General features: G+C 32.2%; 1 protein-coding gene and 1 long non-coding RNA gene across 3 annotated transcripts in view; both read left to right on the plus strand.

The window, feature by feature from the left end:
- Positions 1 to 19,236, plus strand: part of LOC140450265 (E3 ubiquitin-protein ligase RNF144B) — a 393,953-nt gene that overhangs the window by 26,993 nt on the left and 347,724 nt on the right. Inside the window, exon 1 of one of the 2 annotated variants that reach the window (XM_072543785.1) lies at positions 15,758 to 16,135. The exons of the other annotated variant lie outside the window; for it this stretch is intronic. The gene's annotated coding sequence lies outside the window, so the exon portion shown is untranslated. Of the gene's footprint in view, positions 1 to 15,757; positions 16,136 to 19,236 lie in introns of those variants that run through there. 2 annotated transcript variants of the gene reach the window in all.
- Positions 1,067 to 2,048, plus strand: LOC140449735 (uncharacterized). Its single transcript, XR_011951875.1, has 3 exons — positions 1,067 to 1,240; positions 1,305 to 1,517; positions 1,904 to 2,048. It is a non-coding gene; the product is annotated as an uncharacterized lncRNA (long non-coding RNA).

Genomic DNA, 19,236 nt, shown 5'->3' on the forward strand with positions numbered 1-19,236 from the left:
GAAGAGTTGCAATATTAGAATTCCTCCAGGTAATACTAGTATCATCAGCAAAAAGAAAAATTTTTCTATCGATTTTTAAGTTAGTGATGCCATTTATCTAGATAAGGAAAAGTAGAGGACCCAGTACTAAACCTTGTGGTACTCCACATAAGATGCTTTTGTGACTAGAGTCAGTACATTTGCTGTAACTAGTTGTTTCCTATTCTTTAAGTAAGATTGGAACCAATTCAAAGAAATACCTTGAATTCCGTAGAAATTTAGTTTTTTTATCAAAATGTCGTGATTTATACAATCAAAAGCTTTGGCATAATCACAATAAAACAGTGGCAGTATAAAGATTATTGTTTAGTGCTTGCTTGATAGACTTCATGTAGTGCAGAAAACATAGCATAGCTGGTACATTATTAGATAAAAAGCCGAACTGACTTTGTGATAAAATGTTGTTTTCGAGGAGAAAGGACATAAGTCGGGCTTTTATCAGTCTCTCATTAATTTTTAATAGGACCGGTAGTTAGGCAATAGGTCTATAGTTACAGACATTAGACTTTTCATCAGCCTTATGAAGAGGAATAATAATGGCTGTCTATAAACACTCTGGAAATATACTATGTAAGAGCTTGTTTTTTTGCTGCAGTTCGGTACCTAAGACACGATACTTTAGTTCTACGCCAAGTTATTGTTTTTGTTCACGGAAACTGTGACATAATTCTTGCAGTTTTTGCATCTTCAAAAGGATTCTCTTCTTATCTCTCCAAAAGCTTACGATCTTCATGAACTGAAGATAGTTTTGGTCTCCCAGAACCTTGCTTTCTTTCGAGAGTTTCTTGTTCTCTCCTTCTTTTATTAATATTAAAAACTGTTGTTCTGCTTACCTTAAAATGGTTCGCTACGGCAGATAGTGACTAATCATCTTCTAATTACGTTGCAATTCTTGCTTTTGGTTCTTTGCTAGCGTGCCATTTTAAGGTCGAACAGAATAAGTTATCTGACAAATTTTAAGATTAGGCAGTGACAGTGACAGTATGTAAATAATAAGTATTTATCCTTCAAAATACACTGCTCAAAATTCATTTCATTTTATACAAAATATCCTTTAAAAGTCGTATCAATTTTTTTAGGAACCAGCTGTACGTAAAGGTTGTTTTATTTGATGGATACACAGTTTGGAAGACGTTCATAAATAAATTAGCTATGTCTTGACCATTTGTTGCAGATTGGACTTGATAAAATAAGGAGTTAGGTAGATTATGACTAGATCTCTTATCATTGACGTACTTCCAAAATGATTTTGGATCATTTTTTAGGCCAGTATCTATGCCTTTGATATAGTTGCTGAAGCAAATTTCACACAGTTGTTTACATTCAGGTCTTACGTACGAAAATCTAATATAGTCATCATCAGAACGATTATTAACATAAATATAGTGAGCATGTTTTTTCTCCAGAATTAGTCTTGTAAAATCAGCAGAGAACCACTTGGGAAAAGTTGAAGTTCTATATTTCTTCAATGGCACAAAGTAAGCAATTCCTATAGAAAGACCTTCATACAATCATTTTGTAGCAACATCTATATCATTAACCATACATACCTGCCAGTCTATGGAATCAAGGAAGTTGTTAAGCGCTATGTAATCGCCATTCCGAAAATCATAAAACAACTCATCATAAACCAACTTATTTCAATTTGCTTCTTTCACATTGAGGTTTAAGCAACATTCATAACCCACAATAAGTATATTTCATTTCCAACGCAAATAGAATGTTGTATGAATATAATTCCATTCTTTAATTTTTTTTAACATGTAGAAATATCAATTTTTTTCATACGTGCTTTTCTCTGTCATTAAACTTTGTGCATATTTTTGAATTATAACAATTTATATATTATATATTCAATTTTTAGGTTTTAAAGTAGAAAAGATTGAAAAATTAAATGAAATTAACTTACAGTTTTGCTGCAAATGGAACAGTAAACCTTGTCAGAGTCCATATAAAGATCCTTGTAAGGCTTAATTCAATTAGGAATACAGTTAGTTTTAGATGTTTTTTTACGAATTTTGATTAAACCACAATTGATTCTAATGAGAATATATATTTTACATTTGTTTTGACGTTTCGACTTCCAATCCGGAAATCATTTTCTAATTGGTTCTAATTGATTCTAATTACCCAAATACAAAATTAACCAAATACTGTGCGTTTATCTAATTGGCGGTGGGTGATAAAACCAATTTTGGTATTACCACCCACCGCCAATTAGATAAACGCACAATGTTTGGTTAATTTTGTGCTTGAGTATATTCTAATAACCCTAATCATAATATGAACAATGACGTATTTATTTTAATGTTGAAAAATATTAGGAATATGTATATTCATATATTTTATACTTATAATTTGTTTATTTTATACTAATGATAAAACAAAACCCATTTAACAGTAATTACAATATTTTATAGAACATTGTTTTATCAACAGTCATGAAAAATTACCTTAGTACATTACAAAGCACATTAATTAGGAAAAGATAATAGCTGGGCAAAATCAACGGTAGTGAACGGTTCAGTTCAAATACAATTCAAATTAAATAGTGCTAATAGGCACTACCAGTGCTCTTTAACTTTTGGTTTGGCAAAGTTACACTGTCTTTTGGACAAGACTATTAAATAGATAATTACCTACATAACTACGGCAAAACATAAATATGCCGACCCTACTATACCCCGACCTAAATCAGAATTAATGTTAAATACTGATGAATTGTTTAGAAATATGAATCCATTTTTAATAGGGGAAAATAGAAAAGAAAAGATTTAATCACAATTGGTGTTATTGTTACTTGAAGAACCGGTTTGAAGCTCCACAATTTTAGAACATCGTCAGGTCCTCGATTAGGGTTACTTAACCAATAAAAAAGAAGTGATAGTTGTTGGAGGTTATCAAATATAAATTACGTCAATACTAAGTCTATGAGTATATTCATAAGGTATAAGTGTATTATGAGTATATTATTATAACGACACAAAGAAATATGTCTAAAGTATGTATGATTATGCACATTATTGTAGTGACAGTGACATTTTGAGGAGAAAATATATAAAAGTTAAACGTAATGATTGTATGAAGTCTATTATGGTATATGAGTATATTATGTTTGTTTATTATTTATTATTATAGGTTTATTTACTCAACTTATATTTATTTATTGTAGATATATAGTTTATATTTATGAGTCATTATATTATAAAAACGTTGTTATTTAAGGCAGGGAATCGTTTAAAATTATAACATTAAATTTTAAAACAGAAAAACACTTAAAACAAAACACAACTAGTTCAAAATGTGGAAAATTAACCAACTAAATACACAAAATTATAGCAAAAAATCTGAAGAAAAGCCACTAAATTAAAAACGAAATATTGGTTCGTTATCACCTAAGTATATAAGCGACGCGTACCGTAGAGTTGGGTGACTTAAAATTTGTTGGGGTCACTTGACACAGCAGGAAATGCTAAAATTTCTAAATCATTTCTAAAGTATTCTACAATGATGAAATGCGGTACTTAATTGCAAAAAGTTGTAAATAAGTGTTCTGTTTGGCTCTTAAAAAATAATGATTAAAAGGTAAGAAAACCACGATTTTTGATATGCTTTATAATTAAAAGTCATCAATAGGTGCTCGTATCAGCAAATTACATGTAATATTTTTTTGCAATAGTTTATTGGCTTCTTAAGGGTTTCTGAACCTCAATTATGTTGATTTTATTTTTTGAGGTTAAGTAACGGTTTTTTAAATTTTTTGTTACAGATTTTGTATGAGAAAAGATACTAGGCAAGAGAAAATACCACGACTTTAGTAAAGATGAATTAGAGGAAGCCCTAACAAATATTCGTAACGGTAGATGCACATTGGCGGAGGCTTTAACTCTTTGAGGCACAGAAGTCTGTTAATATTCTAGACCCTAGTTGCACACAAAATAAAGTTTAAAATAAGAAACATTTTTTGTGTTAAAGTTGGAGTTGGTAATCAACAGAAATAAAAAATAAGAAATTTCACCTAAAAAACCTGTCACATTGACATTTAGAGGGTGGTACAATAGTTTTACCACTGTGCAGCACCAGTATTTTCTTTGTGTATTAGAAATAATGAATATTGTTTTAAACATTTTTATTTTCAGATAAAAAAATTATAACTTTTATGATATTGTTGGAAACAATCTTTTGTTTTGCTGAGGCATAAAGAACCTTACAAATGGTACAATTCCATTCAGTACGGAATGGCTGTGCTTTAATACTACATCAGGCACAGCTTCTTCTTGGTAACCGTATTGGCTGGTGGTCTGAAGACGTAAATGTTACTTCTTTAGGCAACCTTCTTTGTCGTTTATTTTGTACCCCACTACTTTCTTCCGAATTAGCTGCAGTTAATTCCACATATTTCTCCACCAATAATCCATCTATTATTCTTCTTCGAAAATCTTTTAAAGATTTTTTTTGTAGACCACGTACCTTATGTAATATGAAGGCGTTTACAACAGAACAGTCTGGAAAATGGAAAAAAAAAACTCATCCACCTTTTTTTGCTTTTCCTATCCAACTTGTATGAAGACTTCCTTTGGTCAAACCTATCTACAAAATTAATGTTAAAATTATAATCGACCAAAGCCGTAGGACATGGAACAGACATTTTCTATCCATCTTTTTGCCTTATTTGTACAGAAGTTGTCTGGGTGGGATCGTAAAAATTAGAAATTATATTAACAGACCTCCTATCTTTCCATTTAATAAAAATTATTCCATTACTACTTGCAAGACAATCGGACTCACCCTGCTTTAGTTGCTTATCTTCACGTAATTTTGGCAAATGCTTTCTGTTTGACATAACTGTTCCACATGAATAAAGTCCGAGGTCTTCTAGTTTTATTTGTAAGTCATACGAATTAAAGAAATTATCAAAAAATAATACATGGTTTTTTGCTTCAAGTTCTCTGTCAACTTTAGGACTACTTGTTCGCCTAAAGAGTGTTCTACATAATCGTCTGTTTTGCCTGTATAAACATCAAAATTATATAGGTATATAGCCATTTTTATCAGCGAGTGTCCAAATCTTATAGCTCCTTTTTATTGGATTTTTGGGCATATACTGTTGTCTTCATAGAACTATTTATTTCTTACTATACATGTTTATAGAACTGAGTTTCGTTCTATACTACTAAAAATACATTACAAATGCCTAATAGAAATCCCTAGTAGAGGGGGGCTTACTAGGAACTATATAATTTTACCTTGGGGTAAAAACGTAAATTACAAAATCATTCATATTGTCCTTATCAGAACCATATATAGATGCAGCGGATGCGACAACAATAACCGACGGATTTGGCGGGTACATATTTTCTAAAGGGAGGGATTATAATATACAAATTTTACCCAGAAATATGTAAAACTAAAAAATATTTTAATCTTTTAATAGATTTTTGGAAACTAAAATTTACCCAAAACTTTAAAAATTACAACTATGAATCTAAATAAAATAAAATCGAAAAATAATATGAACTAAATTATAATGAGACGGAACAACTGTTTTAATACACTTCTACCTTTGTAGTTTATCATAAAATCATCGATGGCTCTTGGTTTGTAGTATTTTTGAAAATTACTCTTCACTTCATTGAGGAAAGGCCGGACTTTTATACAGCTTATCATATTCATTCTCTTCTTTTTTGGCATTAGGTTGTTGTCGTTTATATGAATATGACTTAGCAGCCAACCAAATCTATTTACAGGCCTAAATTTACAGATATAGTCAACATGAAGATCTTTATTTACACTCCAATAATCCCTATAACTTGGCAGTGGTTTTACACCCATTAGCAGATTTAAACCAATAAATACTTTTTTTTTCACGATTGTTGGAGTATATTTCTTTTGATTTTTTTGAAATTCCTGTTTCGCATACAGGTTGGTTTGAAAAGTAATTTTATCTTCAATATCATCAGATATAAACAGATTGAATAAACTGTAAGGGGTAAGCAAGATGTCTTCTTTTTGTAACAATTCCTGACATAATCTTTGTTCATCTTTTACTGGTAATATTTTTTTAATATTCTGTGTAGACCATGAAATTGTCGTTTTTTTTTTTATTAGGAACTATCGCAAAATTCGTCGGCAAAGGAACATCCTCATCACTCAACACATCTTCTTTACTAGACACATCGTCATTATTTAGTACAAAACTCATCACTCGGTGGTTCAAATCATCGCCTGCAGTTTTGTTGAGTGGATCGAGTAGCTCGACAGAACTGTTGCCGGTCCCAAGCCCGGATAAAGGAGGAGGGGGTCTACAACCAGGTTAGCACCCTACTGATAGACTTTAAAATCATACAGCTCATAGAAACAGGATTATGCCTCGGAACAGGAATGATTTCATTACGACGATTAACGTGAGAAAGAGAACAACGAATTTATGGAAAACGAGAAATATACTTCGCATCGGTACTTGGAACGTAAAGTCTCTAAACACAAGAAAGCAGGAAATTACAAAAGAGCTTGTAGAAAAAAATATAGACATATGTACACTACAAGAGACCAAGAAAAAAAGGAAAGGGTCAAATTATGCTAGATAACTATCTGATGATTTACAGTGCTGTTGCGAAAGAAACCAGAGCCAAAGAAGGAGTCGCCCTGTTAGTACACAAACAATTTTTACATCAAGTACAAGAATGTAAATATACCTCTGAAAGAATAGTAAATGTAAAACCTAAACTGTATGTCAAACCTCTGAATGCGATAGCAATCTATGCACCAGAGAACAACAGAGATACCACCACAAGGAAATATTTTTACGAACACCTTCAGACTGTAATAAACGAGACCCCAAATAATGAATATACAATTATCATGGGTGATTTTAACGCCCGTGTTTGCAATGATATAGTTCCAGGAATAAAACAGCGATATAACGAAAATATCAGAAATGAAAACGGGGACCTTCTGACGAACCTCTGCAACATAAACGAGATAAGTATTAATAATACATTTTTCTCTCACAACGAACAATACAAATACACTTTTGAAAAGAGTAGAGCTTAAAGATCTATGATAGACTATATTCTGTCGAATAGAGAGCTACAGCCCTCTCAAATCTTGGATGTAAGAGCTCTAAAATCAGCAGAAATAGGAAGCGATCATAAATTAGTATTGTGCAAAATCCGAATGAAAACACATATATGTGATAACAAAACACCAGAATACACCACAAAGATAAAAATCGAAAGCTTACAGGATAACTCAACAAGATACCTATTCCAAAAAAGAATAACCGAAAATAGCAGAAACACATATATCACAGAAAGTGATGGAGTCGAAGAAAGCTGGGCAAAAATTAAGTCTGATATCTTAGCCTCGGCCAAGGAAGTTCTTGGTGAAAGAAATATAAATAAAAATAAATTGTTCCCAAGGCGAAGAACTCCATGGTTTTGTACAGAAGTGAAGGAAAATGTAAAGAAAAGCAAAAAGCTTACCTGAAATATATGTCAATCAAAACACAAGAGACATACCATAATTACAAGACAATTAGAAACGAAACACATGCACTTGTAAGAAGAATAAAAAATGATCACTGGGAACGCTTTTCGGGAAAAATTGAACATGATATTTACGGTCAAAAGGAAATATGGCGCTTCACAAGAGGTCAAAAAACGGAGGTAAAGGAACTAATAGAACCAAAACGCATAGAAAAGGATACGTAGATTGACTACCTAAAAAAGCTCTATGCAGAGGAAGAACAAACGACGCTAGAACCGGAAACACCAGAAATTACCACAAATGAATAACTTAATATAAATGTACAGGAAGTTTGGAAAATGCTTGAAAACCTAAAGAACAGAAAAGCAGCAGGTAAATACGGGATACCAAACGAATTACTGAAATATTGTGGAGTATCAATGACAGAATAATTAACAACTTTAATTAATAAAATTATAAATTACAATACGAGTAAAATACGGAAGAATGGAGAACGAGCGAACTAATTCTTTAATTCAAATAAGGAGATAAAAAACAGCCAGAAAACTACAGAGATATAAACTTGTTAAATACTGTGCTAAAACTTACAAATAAAATTGTGTAAGTGCTAATAAATCAGAGGATAAGTTTAGCAGATGAACAACAGGGTTTTCGTAGTGGAAGATCGTGTACAGATGCAATATTTGTTATAAAGCAAATTACTGAGAAATCACTAGAGTATAATAGACCAGCATTTCTGTGTCTGATTGACCTAAAGAAAACATTTGACAGAGTAAGACTCAAATATATAATACATCTTATGTATAATAGGGATATAGAGAAGTTTCCTTAAATATTATAAAAACTATCGAAAATATCTTCTAAAACAACAAAATGGAAGTCAGAATAGATGGACAATTTACAGAACCTATAGAAATAGACAGCGGAATAAGACAAGGGGATTCATTGAGCCCCATGCTCTTCAATTAAGATATTGTAAGATTGTGATAGCTGACAGACGTCTGAAAATAGGCACAGCACTACAATAAAAGAAAAAGCAGCTAGAATCGGCACAAGAACTGGATCTGGATTGGACAATCTATCTGTCATAATCTGAATAAATGAGGTATCAAGACTTAAGACAATGTACTGTGATAATGGGGGGAATTAGGAAATATTGGAATACTTGAAATCCTATAAACTACACCTATTACATTGTATAATTCGATAACCTATGGTTAAGAAATTGAAAGTTAGGTAATCGCAATACTCCGAGACTTAGCGGAAAACCTAGTACCGTGAGATTGATCAATTTTAACTTTATTTGATTTATATTGTAAACGTTTTTTGACTGTTCTATATTTAAACACTTCACGTGTTATATTAATATCTAAAGAGTAGTGATTTAACACTAGTTTTGTTTTAATTATTAAGAAAATCCACTTATCTCATAAAAAAAGGGTGATCAATCTTAGACCCGTACTGGGGTGAGATTGATCATGATGATTTTATAGCATGAAACAGTAGTGCATTTAAATAGGATATGATCAATCTTAGCCCTGACTAATTCGGTCAGACAGTTTTTCGAATTTTTACAAAGGCGTTAGATTGATCATGCGGGGTGAGAATGATCACACTATTTTTATTGTACTACTCTTTATTTATACAAAAAGAAAACATATTTTAACAACTAAAAATGTAATTCAGAACAATTTATAAAAAAAGAAAATTTGATTTAACATTCTTTTATATTAATTTCTCCGCGAAAAGGATATTTTTGTATCCTATCAGAAATCGTCTCAAGTGTCGGATCTGGTAGTAAGGCAACTACTTCCTTGAAGGGAACAGCGGATATGTCATTTTCAATTATTTTGAAAATCTTCCCCGATCCTGCTGATTTAAGGCCTTGAACTTCGATTTCTTCTCCTTCTTAAACTCCTTTTACCTGACAGACAAAAATCTCACTAACAGAAATTTTGCCTTCGTGATGTTTTCTAATGAAGGACAGGAGTATTCAACCTCCTCTTGATCTTTGTTAATATCAACATCACTGTTTCTGTCATCTAATTCCAGGTTTTCATTTGAGTCATCGTCACTGGACTCCTCTGATGGTTTAGGTGCTGTAACACTTTGACCAGGTTCAGCTGCTAACAGTTTTCTTTTACGTCTAGGTTTTTCAGAGCCGGAATTGTACCTCAAGTCTATCAAAAAGTTAGTAAGAGAGTATCCAAGCTCGGCTTGATCAATAGCGTCTTATGGTAGCTTTTCCAAAACTCGATTGGGGTTGAATGGTGCAATGCCACATGCTTCAAAACCAGAAAGTAAATTTCTTTTTATAGCTATATTCTTTTCTCTCCGTCTGGATTTTTAGGTGGTACTTTATTCATAATTTCAAGTGTTTGCTTTAACAGCTTAGGAAATTCATTTTTCGGAATGCTAGAGGTTTTGGAATTTTGCATTTTCCATGATGTTAAAGTTTTCCTCCAGCTTTCTTTTAAAGGCCTGAAGAATGCGACATCCAATGGCTGGTAAATATTAGTAGAGTTGGCTGGTAAGCATGCTGGTAAATATTATATTATTTTCTTCACATTGTCTCAGAACATCTGGATTAAAATGAGATGCTAGGTTGTCCCCTATTAACACTTTCCATCGAGTCGCCTAGCATGTGGTAAGAAGCAACTGACAAACCAATCATTGAATGTTGACATATTAATTCAACCATGGGAGGTTCGATTATATCGTGTCCCCAGTGAGCAACATGGCTGTTCGTAGCATGGGCTGCCCTTGGGACCATTTTCTGTCCAAATATCCCATAAATTTTCAGCCTTGTATATGATGTAAGGTGGCAAAAGTATACCTGAGGCGGATCCACAAATCATTATCAATGTAGCAGATTTTGAATGGTTGCATATTTTTTCGGGATATTTAGTACCTCTTCGGTCGATGCACAATTTTTTTCCGGGGTCACCTGAGACGTTGGACTCGTCGTAATTAAAAATATTTTCAACTGGAACATTTTCAATCGTTTGTTGTAAATTGTCAAAGTATTTTTTAATCAGGTCCGGAGATACTTCTGTTGCTAATCTTTTACCAGCAATACCTCCGTGTCTCTTCAACAAGCTATTTACCCAGTCAATTCCAGGAATATTGTACTTAAATCTAGATACACTCCTACCAGTTTTGTCCAAAAAACTTTGGACGAACATTCTCAAATCCATTGCACTTAGAGGATATCTCCTATCTGCCTAAAAATATGCCAAAAATTATGGTTAATTTCAAAGAAACATAACTTCTTCCCAATGCCAATTGCAAACTAACAACGACATGAACTGATAATAGTCACTCATAGTCAAGATCCAAGAAATGAATAGTGCCACGCCCAGAAACAATTTTACATTTTTGCCGGTTGTATCTACATATATGTGATACAACGACAAATAATTAATGTCAGCCCGGGAGATCAATCTCACCCCATTTTACGGTATTTAGTTGACCGATATTTATGTAACACATTCTTGCGGGTCTGTACGTTTGAGGGGATTAGTGTTGAACGCAAATATCAAAGATCTTTTGCCACATATATTAAAGTAAAAGTACCTGAATAAAGTACAAATGAAATGTTGGTAATTCTCTTGCTGATAGTATTGCCAAAGAAGGGTCAAATACTGCTGTTATCAGACTAGAGTCATCCAGAGTGATTACAACCTTCTCCTCGCTACTCAAAAATACTCATAGAGCTTCAGAAGACCGGAATTAGATTAATATCGGATATTCTTGCTGGCGGGTCTGTACGTTTGAGGGGATTAGGGTTGAACGCAGATATCAAAGATCTTTTGTCACATACATTAAAGTAAAAGTACCTACATAAAGTACAAAGGAAATGTTGGTTATTCTCTTGCTGATAGTATTGCCAAAAAGGGTCACATACTCCTGTTATCAGCAGTGGATGATTCAAGGGGGGGGGGGTCACGGGGGTCATGACCACCCCCAAAACAAAATTAAATATCAGTCAAATAATTCTAAAAAAAATAATTTAAAACTCATCAACCCTATAAGCAGGAAGTCAAGAGTTGAAATGATTCAAACTCATTTATTCTAGCGGTAAGTGTAGAATTATACGGAAGCCTTTTTAAATTGGTCTTTAAAAAAATCAACAATTCTAAATGCAGTAATACCTCGACTAAGACTTTCACGAATTCAGAGTTACGCGATTTTCAAATTTTGTCAATTCGTCATTTGAGTGCCAGAGGCTCGTATAGTTTCTCGTCAAACCTGTCGTCAAAACCAATCTGCTAACTCTTGCGAAGAATATTTCCGAAGATCCATTTTTTTACCCCTTTTAGACAATATCTTAACTGATTTAGAAGAACGACTTTCACCGAAAGTTATGAATCTATTTAACCTTCAAGTCGTTTTACCTAAAACTGATAACACACCAGAAGATAAAGTTGCATTAAAAAAATTGTTGACACCAGAATATTATTGAACCAACTACTTACTGCATATTCCACAGTAGAACAAAAGCTTTCACTGTGGATTCAAAAGTGGAAAAGAGTCGTGCAAAATAATGGAAAACTTCCAGATTGTTTTTAGAAGTATTAGAAAACTGCGATATTCATATGTATCCAAATATCAGAATATTTCTGCAAATATTAATTACACTACCAGTCAGTGCAGCAACAACAGACCGTTCTACGCTTAAGCGTCTAAAGACTTGGCTTAGAAATAGAAAGGTTAACTGGTTTAGCACTCATCAATGTGCATCCTGAAATTTCTCTAGATGTTGATGCAATCATAGACCGATTTGCTAAATCGGATAGGCGAAAAGAATACTTTTTATAAAATTATATAATATTTATTTATCTTATTCTTTTAGTATTTTTAATCACTGAACTTTTATTTATCACTTGTTGCCGGCTGTTGCTGACAATTCGTGAGAAAAATTTCAAATACCGAGTAAAAAAATATTTTACTCACTTATAGCCTAATACGCCTAATTATAGAAATAATATTCCTTAATTATATTACGTTTTTGTTAAAACTACTTGTCGGTTTATATTGTTCTCCGCCGTTTTCCGACTTCCAATCGACACTTAGTTCGGTTGTTCCATAGGTCTTCTTCTATGGACCTCTCTTTCAGTTCTTTATTGATTGTCTACTTTGCCAACTTTTTCTCGGTCTACCTCGTTTTCTATTTCCTTCTGGTTGCCATTTTAATATATCCTTTGGCATTCGTTGTTCACCCATTCTTTGTATTTGTCCGAACTAGATAAGTTGTTTTGTTGTTAGGCCATCTGTGATTGTTCGTTTGATTCCCATTATTTCTCTAATGCGTTCGTTGGTAATAATTTCTCTTCTAGATCTTCCTGCAGCTCTTCTCCAAAAATCCTTTTCCGTCGCTTTCTGTTGAATTTCATTTTTTGTTGAATAAATTAATTTAAATAAAATGCTGTTTACACTTATTCTTAAGGTTTCTTCATAATTGCGAAAGGGTGGCTATAACTACAGCAAATTTCTCTTTATCTTGTTGGTTATCTTGCTGTTCTTAGTGTCGAATGTGTGTCCATGCCTGTCCAGTCTCTTACATTCTTCGGCCAGGAGCATTTTTTCTTCCTGGACCTCATCCTTCTACTTTCCCTTCCATTATGAGTCGTAGAAAGTTATATTTTTCTTCTCTGTAAATATGTCCTAGATAACTCGTTTTTCTGTTGTTTACAATATTTAGGAGTTCTCTCTCAGTCCTCATTCTTCTCAGCACCTCGTTATTGGTCTGTCCACGAAATCTTCAGAATTCTTCGAAAAACACACATTTCAAAGGCTTCTATACGCCTCATACTTGTAATTCCGAGAGTCCATGTTTCCACTTCGTATAGCAATAAGGAATAAATGAATGTTTTTACAAATTGATATCGGATGTCCAACGATAAGATAGAGTTTATTAGGAATGTTAAATACATTCATTAATGTTTACACTTACATTGAGTTATTGCATTTAAATTACTTAACTTTGGTTTATATTTATTTATCCTTGGTTTGTTATTGATTTTGTAGCTATAGGATAAATGGGTTTAAATGAATTGTCTTTAAAATTCCTAGTTTAAATTGACAGTCCTTGATTTTTCAGTATTTATATTTTAATAACTTTCCTTTGGTTTAATAGTCTTGTACACTTGATTTTACTGTCATAGAGTATGTGGGTTTAAATTATTTTTTTTTGTTTAAGTTTAAGACCCCTTAATGTTGTACCCTTCTTTGCACCCGTAAGGTATTAGTGTTTTAATAACTTCGCATTGGTTTAATATATCGCCTAAAATAACTATTGAGAAAATGATTCCCTTAGATGAGGCACAAATCATATCAATCGTAAAGGTGCAAAAATCTAAATCCTATATCAAAATCACCCTTAAGACCCATGACCCCCTGAAAAAAATTTCTGGATCCGCCGACAACTAGCTTTATTAGTGGTACGTACTTGACGGTCAAGTCCTAACCTGTGTCACTAGCCATGTATAATAGGATTCAGGAAGAGGTGAATATAATTTTTGAAATGCAAAATCCATCTGAATCAGCGTTCACGGTTGCCATGGCAACGTGACGTCAGCCTATCCTTAGTGATAGCTGAGAAAACTGGTACGTGCAGTTCCACTTAAAAATATATTATTCGTCTTCACCCACTGTTGGATGTGTATTTGGTATTCCTATTTTTCGGAAATTTCTCTAAGCGACAATATTTTGAAATTTAGTCCATTATATAGATATTTTTATATAGTATAGTCTATAGTATAGTATTTATTAGTTTAGTTTAGTCACAATATTAATTTTATTTGTTTAGTGCACTTTATTAATACATTTCTCTGTGGTTTGTTTCGGATTTCGGATATAAAGTGTTCTCGTGGATTTCGTTTGGACAAAAATAATTTTAGAGAGACACGAATCCAATTAATGACTTCTTCTTCTTCTTCTTCTTTCTATGCCGTCTCCATTAACGGAGGTTGGCGACCACATTTCTAAAAATTTCTCTGTCTTTTGCAACGTGGAATATATCGTCTACAGTCATGTTTGTCCAGTCTCAAATATTTCGCAGCCATGATTTCCTCTTTCTACATATTCGCTTTTTGCCATCGACTCTACCCTGCATGATGACCTGCAGAAGACTATATTAAATGGTGGCTAAATGAATGACTTGGTGTGTAATATATTAGAGACTCAATTTAGGCATTGGAAAAATGAAGATAAAAGGGATGTTCTTTTACATTGTCGACCAACCAGTATTTTAAACATCTGCGTCTGATCCAGAGTGGTCGGCTGCAATCAGCATCTGACTTAGAGTGGGCGGCTGAATCGAAACTCACCAACCCCAGGCGTGGTGTTTTAATCGCCAAAAAACCCTCAATGAAATGTCGAGGTTCAGAACTAAAATACCCCAGGCAAGCAGAACTGAACAAGAAAAACTGTTTTCAAGTTATTAGGGCCATAAACTCTAAACATTTTTTTTAACGAATTTTTTATGAGATTTGGGCGCGAAGTAGATACCAAAACTCCTTTTGGCTCCGGCAAGCTTTCCTCATCTTCACTACTTTTTGAGGCCACGAGCCGCCGCTGCGCTACTCGCTACTCAAAAATACTCATAGAGATTCAGAAGACCGGAATTAGATTAATATCGGATATTCTTACTGAACATTGCTCACTCAGATGTCATCTCTGTAAAATGGAGAAAGTAGAGTAGATTAGACAGAGTAGATTCTGCGAAAACGCCAAAGAAACGGCCGAACATAATATGGTCTGCAATTTCAGGAGAATTATGCACCAAAAATAGGTTTTTTTAGAGCCTGATAATAGGCTTTCTCGGTAGTTTAGATCTGTTGGACAAGCTTTGTCTTTAAAATCTACAACCTACAACATACATTATATACTGGAATTAATTTTAAGGTTACCGAAAACAAAACGAAGCTCATTGAATTAAGGATATAAAAACCATAAAATCAGAAACATGACACAGTGCTTTAATCTTTATTTACACGATCCATCCTTAACAAAGTTTACACAAAATCGTGTGCGGGCATTATCTTATATTAGAAAAATCTCCGATTTGTTGAAAATATTACAGAATAATAATAATGGTTAGTAACCTAGTCACTCTACCTCTCGTTGTACAACCATTGTCAATCCCAGTAATATTAACATATTTTTAAGTAAAACTACTATACGAATTTTAGTTTAAGTACTACTACTTTAGGTAAAATATAAGAACAGGTACGAATACGTTTATAGCTTTTGGGTAAAAAGTAATATTCATAATAATATTTCTTGGCGGTACCAGTATATAGGCAATCAGAACTACAAAAGTGTAAACAGTGTTACCGTCATTGACAGCCTTATAAAACAGAACATTTTCGATAAATTTACAGTTCAATTTGGTGCTTTTGTGAGGAATGTAACGTGGCACTTCGCTCGTTCAATTATCGTTGTGAATGCGCAAATTTATCGAAATTGAAGATTAGGCAACTACACATAGTGTTTTCATATCGGGTCTTACAGGTGGTTATCGGTGTTAAATGTGAACATTTTGGATTTCAGTTTTGTGTATGACAATTATTTTGACAAATATTTAGCATAATCTCCATAACAGGTAAACAAAATACATTCGAGAAATTTTTAAATTGATCAGTGTAATAACAAAGTTTTTATTATACAAATACAGAATAAACTCTAAAATCTTTTCATGATAAGAAATGTTTCTAAGCTACCTTGTGAGGTATTTATTTTGTTTTGACGTTTGTCATTTAAAAGAGGTCAAAGGAAAACTTTGGAAATATATAAATAATATCTACGTAAAACTCGTAAACATCATTATAATCTACAATGTTAAAAGTCAAAATAGCGATAACAAAAATGTTAGTTTAATTAAGTTCTCCAGTGCTAATTGCTCTTGTAGGGAATTTTTCTGAAAAACAGGTTTATTTACACCTGATTATAGCTGTAAATGTTCATTACATTAGTAATAAATAGATTTATGTAGAAAAATCTGGTTTATGTACGACAAATGTCTTGTAGAATGTATCGTTTAGTTTGCTTCTAATGTGTAGTATCAGTTTCTAATGCTATAATATATAAATAGTCGACTAAAACTAGTAGAGGTATAGCATTTTCTAATAAAATACTGGATTATAAGCACAGCACATAAATTACAATATACATAAGTTAGCCGTGACTACTGACCCCGCTGCCGGGGATATTTTAATGTAAAAAATGCTTAAATTCTTCAAGAAATGTTGCTAAAGCTTTTTGTTACTTCTTATATATCAGTTTTCATTTAGCTCCAATTTTTTAACGTTTAACACTCGGCCATACATTACCGCTTGAGTTCATTTTTAAAGAAGCTTCCATTTTTTTTTATTAATGGTCATCATGTATTAGTCTTTCCATCATTTGCCATTGGCTAATATTTGCCATTCCATGGCTGTGTGTTATTTTATATCTTTTAAATTATCATTATACTTACATCTTTCCATTTTTTCAGGATTTAAAACGATATCTAAACATCAAATGTGTTGGGAAAAAAACCAAAAATTGAAAACACAATACCCTTTCAAGCCAGTCTTCTTTTCTTTTAATAAAATTATTTAATAAATTGTTTAATATTTATCTGTAGAGGAAACTGTCAACAATGCCAAATTTATTTATTTTGAACTTTTCTTCTTATCAAAACAAATAGTATATAGTCCATTACTCTAAACAGTATATTAGCAAAAATAAACAATGACTTCTTAAAGCAACTCAATATTTTATGTTGATGAAACCGTCTCAAAGCAGCAAAGAAACAACAACGCAAAGGTGTACTTTACATTTTATGCAATGTACGGGGCGAATTGGGAAAAACTGTACCAAACTGTAGTGACCTACAATTAATTAAAAATAATTGATGTTTTTCAATTGCCGAGTTATTCCGATAATAATAACAGTTTCTAACTTAACATTTATTCAGTTTTAAGTGTTATACAAAAATACATTTATTGTCACAAAATTTGGTGTATTGCAGTTTTTTATTTGTCTTTGTCTTTATACAGGGTGGTCCTTAAGTAATTGTACAAAAAGAAACAGTAGATTCTACACTTTAAAATATTACGATTTAAGCTAAATTGCTTTAATAAAATGTTGATATTAAGAAAGATACAGGGTGTTAAAGTGCAAATTAAAAATTTTATTTTTGGCTATAACTTTCATGTTTGTAAACATTTATGCATAAAAATTTACAACTGGGTACTTTTAAATATGAGAAATTATAATTTGATGCACACTTTGATGTAGCGGATAGAGGGCGGCACATATGCCACATATGTGGCATAAATTTGCACTTAACTTTTTTGCTCTTTGAGTGAACTGTATTTGTGATACAAAATATTAAAGATACATTATTTCAACAAAAAAAAGGTATACCTGTTAATAACTTTTAAACTCAATTGTTTTCGAGATAATCGCATTTTACAAATCAGCTGCATATTTCTGAGTTAAGGCAATTACCCCAGGCAACGAAGGAAAAATAGACAAAAACATTAATAAATCTAAATTTTGGTATAAAATACCAATAACTAAAGTTAATAGTTAACGAAATATTAAATAAAATAAATATATCAGCAGGATAATTAATAATAGGATATGACAAAAAACAGAATAATAGGATTTTACATAAAACATTTTATATTTTATGTTAAATTAAAGTCGTAATCAAAACATTTTGTTTACAAACCAAAATAAGAAATAGTTAAACTAAATTACTAAACTTTTTGTTAAAGTAAGTGTTCGATATGTCTACCATTTTCATTAATTCATTTGTCAATATATTCCATAAAAATCATCTCATATTAAATAGCATCATTGGTTCTAAAGAAACTGTTGCAGTATTTATTTCTTCCCATATTTGGTTGCAAATGTTTATGGCATTCTTATAGACACGTTGTTTTAATACGCCCCATACACCAAAATCAAGCGGATTAAATTCTGGGCTACGTGGTGGCTAGAATGTATAATGGACGAATCTATATCCAAATCTTATAGTATATTATGTCGCAAAGGTTAAATAATGTATTAAACTGTGATGTATCTCATTCATTGGTTACTTATATACACTAATAAATATAAGCTTACGAGTAACTATAATTACATATCGAACAAATGGACTATTATGATAATGATGATAATATTATGAACTAACGAACTAATATTATGCTGAACTAAATTGCCTGTTTGTTTACTATATTTATAACAATATCGGTTATTAGGCCAACGATGATGTTTTTGTAAAAATGCTGAGTCTTTAAGGTAAGATTTGTAGCAAAAGTATTATGAAACAAGACACGTGTGTTATTTCATACCTGTGCTTTAGTTTCCATTTGTCATAATAAAAATGGGTAAACAACAATTTACGTAATGAATAATAAATATTATTTTGGGTTTTTTTATAAATTAAATAATTATATCAATATCTCACCACATTGCCAAGGAATAAAGACTGCCACGTCCAATCCAACGTTCAGAAAAGGTATATTTATTAACTATGTTCTCAACGCCTTCTCTCTAGAATGTGGTGGTGTACCATCTTACATAAACCATATATTTTGGTTTTTCAGCATTTTACAATAGGGAAAAAGTAATACAACGCCAGTAGGTATAGAAATTTAAGAAGCGATAGAAAAGGGAAATTGTATACATGATGACGGCCAGCGTCTGAAT

This window comes from Diabrotica undecimpunctata, chromosome 9 (genome assembly GCF_040954645.1).
Source record: "Diabrotica undecimpunctata isolate CICGRU chromosome 9, icDiaUnde3, whole genome shotgun sequence".
NCBI lineage: Eukaryota > Metazoa > Arthropoda > Insecta > Coleoptera > Chrysomelidae > Diabrotica > Diabrotica undecimpunctata.